This window comes from Hordeum vulgare, chromosome 2H, assembly GCF_904849725.1.
Source record: "Hordeum vulgare subsp. vulgare chromosome 2H, MorexV3_pseudomolecules_assembly, whole genome shotgun sequence".
NCBI classification, from domain to species: Eukaryota; Viridiplantae; Streptophyta; class Magnoliopsida; order Poales; family Poaceae; genus Hordeum; species Hordeum vulgare.
In genome coordinates, this window is record NC_058519.1 from 344,492,570 (window position 1) to 344,498,622 (window position 6,053).

Genomic DNA, 6,053 nt, shown 5'->3' on the forward strand with positions numbered 1-6,053 from the left:
TATAAAGGCGAGTCTCGAGGGCTGGTAGACTTAAGTTACAAACAATCGAGAGCTAGGTCAGGCGAAACGACACCCTTGTAATTGATTTCATCATCAATACAAACAAAGCAGGATGTAGGTTTTTACCTCCATCGGAGGGGCCGAACCTGGGTAAACTCGTCTCTCGTTCCCGATCAACCCCTTTGAGTCGCCACCTAGTCGCGATGGCTTCACCACTAAGTCCTTCCACGAGGACAACTGTCGTGACAAAACCACGACACTGGGGTTGCTTGACATATACCAACTCCTTAGGGGGGGCATTAAGAAATGCACTCTTCACATCCATTTGATATAATTTGAAGTTATGATGTGAAGAAAATGCAGGCAACATGCGAATAGATTCAAGGCGAGCAATGGGAGCGAAAGTTTCACCGTAGTCGACGCCCTCGACTTGGGAGTAGCCTTGTGCTACCAATCTTGCCTTGTTGTGAATGACAACACCGTTTGCATGTTGCTTGTTCTTAAAGATCCACTTGGTTCCAATGACATTGTGTTTCTCCTTTGGTCTGGGCACCAACCGCCATACTTTGTTGTGCTCGAAGTTGTTGAGTTCATCATGCATGGCTTCAAGCCACTCCATGTCTTCGAGTGCTTCTTGTACCTTGAGGGGTTGAATGCAAGAAACAAACGCATGATGTGCACTAAAGTTTGTTAATTGTCTGCGAGTGGTTACCCCTTTCTTTAAGTTGTCGTAGACATTCTCTAACACATGTTGATACTTTTTAAGTTTGGCAGCATTCTTGGAGGCACGTCTTTCTTGAATCTCCTCCATGGAAAGTTGAGGAGCAACCTTTTTGTGACTTTTACCTCCTTTGCGAGCTTGCTTTTGATCTTGAGCTTGGTCTTGATCTTGAGCTTGCTCTTGATCTTAAGCTCGCTAGAAGGTGTGGGCTTGATCAAGGACATCACTTGCTGAACTACCATCATGTGGTTGATCTTCTCCTTGATCTTGATCACAAGATTGACGGCCTTCACTTTGTTCTTCGGAAGCGTGTGGGTCTTGGGTTGGTGATGGTTCCACCTGAGAGGAATATTGTCCTTCTCCTTCGGCCACAAGAGGTTCCTCAACGGGTAGGAAGTGTCCCACACACATCCTTCTGATGGCTTGGGGAGGAATTTCATCACCTACATCACAAAGACCACTTTGCTCCACTTGGGAGTCATTATTTTCATCAAACTCCACGTTACACATCTCTTGAATGAGTCCATTTGACTTACTGAGGACACGGTCAGCATGAGAGTTTGTAGCATAACCAACAAGTATGCCATCTTGAGCTCTAGGTTCAAATTTAGACAAGTGAGCACTTTTCTTGAGAATGAAACACTTACAACCTAACACCCGGAAGTACTTGAGGTTGGGCTTGTTACCGGTAAGAATTCCATACGGAGTCTTGTTCAAGCCTTTGCATAGGTAGAGCCGATTAGATGCATGACATGCGGTGTTGATGGCTTCGGCCCAAAAGTTTTACGGAGATTTAAACTCCGCCATCATGGTTCTTGCCACATCCATCAATTTCTGGTTCTTCCTTTATGCTACACCATTTTGTTGAGGGGTATATGGTGCGGAGTATTGATGCTTGATTCCCTCATCACTCAAAAATTCATTTAAGGTGTAGTTCTTGAATTCAGTGCCATTGTCACTTATAATCATCAATATCTTTGCCCCATGTTGACGTTGAACTTCATTGGCAAAGTCGATGATGGTTTGTTGGGTCTCACTCTTCCTCTTGAAAAAGTATACCCAAGTATATCTTGAGTAATCATCCACTATCACCAAGCAATACTTTCTTCCCCCAAGACTATCGAAAGATGGAGGACTAAAGAGATCCATGTGAAGGAGCTCCAAAGTCCTCTTTAAGTATACGGTAGTCGTGGGACAATGAGTTGTCTCATGAAGCTTTCCTTCAATACAAGCAGTGCAAGCACGATCTTTGGCAAAACTCACATTTGTTAGTACGAGAACATGATCCCCTTTGAGGAGACTTTGTCAAGATCTCATATTGACATGGGCTAGCCGGTGATGCGAAAGCAATCCCACATCAACTTTAGCCATTAGGAAAGTCGCGGACTTAGTGGGTCGCTCCGAAAAGTTAACCACATAAAGACCGTTCTCGACATGCCCAACAAAAGCTACTTCAAGTGTCTTGCTCCACAAAAGGGCCACGGAGTCAAACCATAGAACGTACTAAAACCCATGAGTGCAAGTTGATGGACGGAAAGTAAATTGTATGCAAGGGTCTCAACAAGAATGACCTTTTCAATGGTAAGTTCCGGAGAAATTACCACCTTGCCAAGACCCAATACCTTTGAAATCGCACCATCACCAAAAGAGACTTGGGTGGCCACAAATGGGTTGGGTTGAACATCCACCACCAAGTCCTTCCTTCCGGTCATATGATTTGTTGATCCACTATCAAGCAACCATGACACTCCACCGGAAGCAAACTCCTTCATAAGATCAATACTTAGATTTAGGTGCCCATTCTTTGATAGGTCCTTTCAGGTTAGTCACAAGGATCTTAGGAACCCAAATAAACCATTCAATGTACTCATAAGGGGAACCAAAAAATTTAGCTAAGACATTTCCATCACTAGCATGGCATAAAACATAAGATGGGTTAAAGTCGTTGGCATTGTTGGGAAGGAGGGTTTTTCCCTTCTTGGTATTACCACCCTTAGGCTGTGTTTGGTTGAGCTGCATATTCTAAAAAAGTTGTTGTAGAAAAGCTGATGTGGAAAAGCTGTTGTGGAAATGCTGGAAGCTGAAAAGTTGGGGTACCCCAGCTTTAAAATTTACACTAGGAAGAAGCTACAGATTCTCAAAAGTTGCTTTGAACATTTATCCCTTCGGTTAGCTTTTAGCTTTTCAAAGCAGAAGTTGGTAAAAAAGCTAAACCAAACAGAGTCTTAGCTTTGCCCTTCTTCTTCTCATGGGTGCCCTCCCCGACTTTAACAAAGGTTTCCTTGAGAGGGGGAGCTTGCTTGGTCTTGACCTTCTTATTTTTCTTGGACTTGGGTGCAAACCCAACTCCTTCCTTTGCAACCACTTCCTTTTAATTTGGCATGAATTTCGCCTCGAATGCATGTCACAAGGCCTTTCTCGAGTTGCTCTTTTAATTTGGCATTCTCCAACACAAGATGCACGTGCTCACAATACAGGTTAGTAGCATGAGCATCATCAATTAATACAAAAGGAGAGCATGTGGTTATTTCCTTAGTTTTACTTGAAGTTGAACATGAGACTCTTTTAAAGAAGCATGCACACTCACTACTGGAATTCAGAAATTTGTCGTCTCCCTTTCCTTTGCCGTCTGCTGACACATGGCAAAGAGCTTCTTTGCCATCAGCTGGCGCAAAGCAGACGGCAAAGACAACACCTAAGGCAAAAAATTCTTTGCCGTCGGCCTTCCCTATGCCGTCGGCCAGCAGACGGCAAAGGAACCATAGGCGGACGGCAAAGCGGGTGCCACCGTACACCCCCTCCCACCCCATAACGGGCGCTCCCTTTGCCGTCTGCCCTCCTTCTCTTTGCCGTCGGGGGGCGGACGGCAAAGCGATCCCCCCCTAACGGCCGTCTCCCTCTCCCTCTCACTCGCATCCGCTCCGACAGTCTCCTCCGCTCCGATAGTTTCAATCAGCCGCTCGTCCCCCGCCCGCCGGCCGCCTCCCCTCCCGTCGGCCGCCTCCTCCCCCGCCCCCTCCTCCCCTCCCGCGGCACCCCTCCTCCCCGCCCGCCGGCTGCCTCCCCTCCCGCCCCCTCCTCCCCGCGGCCTCCTCCCCGCGCCCGCCCGCGGCACCCCTCCTCCCCTCCCGCGGCACCCCTCCTCCCCGCCCGCCGGCTGCCTCCCCTCCCGCCCCCTCCTCCCCGCGGCCTCCTCCCCGCGCCCGCCCGCGGCACCCCTCCTCCCCGCCTGCCAGCCGCCTCCCCTCCCCCACCGGCCGCCTCCCCTCCCGCCCGCCAGCCGCCTCCCCTCCCGCGCCCTCCTTCCCACACCCTCCTCCCCGCCCATCGGCCGCCTCCCCTCCCGCCTGCCGGCCGCCTCCCCTCCCGCCCGCCGGCCGCCTCCCCTCCCGCCCCTCCTCCCCGCCCCCTCCTGCCCGGCTAGGTGAATTTTTTTATTTAATTAGATTTAGTTATTTGATTTAGTGGTAGTTGATTTAGTTAGTTGTTTTAATTAGATTTAGTTAGTTGATTTGAACAGTAGGTTTAGTTAAATAGTAGGTTTAGTTAGTTATTAGATTTGTTAATTTAAAGGTAGATTATATTTTGTTAATTAGTGGTAGATTCTTTTTTAGTTAATGATTGGTAGATTTTGTTTTTGTTATTGTTTTTGCTGTTTAGTGCTATATAGGTTTAGCGATAGGTTTAGTGATAGGTTTAGATTCTAGATAGTCATAATTGAAATAAGTAGAAAAAAGATGAAGAATAAAAGAAGAATAAGTAGATAAGGGAAGAAGAATAAGAAGAAGAGGAGGAGGACGAGGGGGGATAAAAAGAAGAAGAAGAAAAAGAGGAGAGAGGAGAAGAATAAAGAAGACGAAAAAGGAAAAGAAGGAAGAAGAAGAAGAAGAGGGAAATGGAAAAGAAGGAAGAAGAAGAAGAAGAAGAAGAAAAGGAAGGAAGGAAGAAAAGAAGAAGAAAAGGAAGAGGAGGAAAATAAGAAGATGAATAAGAAGAAAATGACACCCTGACACCTCGACACCCTGACACGATGCCGGAAACCCCGACACGACATCCTGACGACACCCTGGCAGAATACGCCGCCCCCGACGCCACTGACCCCCAACCCCCGACCTCCGACACCTCTTAGGCCTCTTGTTGACCGAAAAGTCCCCCGACCACTGACCCCTGACGCCACTGACCCTGGACCCCCGACGACACTGACCCCCGGCAACCGACGCCACTAACCCCCGAATCCCGACGCCACCGACACTCGACACCACCGACCCTCGACGGCACAGAGTCCTCACGCCACTAACCCCCGACCCCCGACAACTCTTCTGCCTCCGATTGAATGAGAAGGTGCTTTCCGGCCTTCCACAAACCGACGGGGTCATAGTTTTGTAAATTATGAGTTAGGTCACATATTTTCCGATTATGTTAATTATAAAAACATCATATTTGTGTTGATCTTGTGAATTTCAATGTGCAGTTGTTCGACGCCCTCCACGTGCGTTGGACGAGGTCCGTCCTTGCGTTTGTTGGTGAGCACAAATGACTTCTCCTCCTACCCCCTTAATTTGCTCTGTCCCGGTCTTCATGCCGATGAAACTTGCTAGCTATAGGTTTCTTCAATCATGAGTATGCGTGACCAGTATGCGTCTCCCGTTCAAAAGGGCGACATCTATAAATATGCATTTCTTTGCATATTTATAACCACCATCCTTTCGAATTGTCCAACATTATCCATGGACAGCTCGAGTATGTGTAGATTGGGTTTGTTTCCCCGTATGCTGTGCTCTGGATCCGATGCGGAATTTCGTCAGTGCCTCCCCTGTTGTTCTCCGGGTACACATCCTCTCTGCTTATTGCCGAGACGTGTATCAGGAGAAAAGCGGGGAGGTGTTGCTGAAATTCTGCGTCGCATCTCGAGCAGAGCATGGAAAACGAACCCAATCTACACATACTCGGGTGGGATTAGGACCTATCTTTACCTATTAGCATGTAGGTTGCATGGACGTAATAAAACTGACAAACTTGATTAGCGCATGAATATAGATGATGAATTATATATTTATTTCTTGTGCCCCCATAGGTAGCTAGGCAACATGAGTGATCGTGCTTGGATGTACATTGGTCACTCTAGTCAGAAAGACATGACCCATGAATGGTTAACAAAAACCAGGGGGTTTGTGAGAGCCGCGTTTGCAAATGGCTAGCAAAAAACATGGTTCCCCTGTCCCAACTGCGACAACTGGAAAAAGCAGACACAGTTTGAAATGGGTAAACACCTGTAGAAGTGGGGGTTTACGCCTAATTATACGTTGTGGACTTTTCATGGTGAGTCTGACCA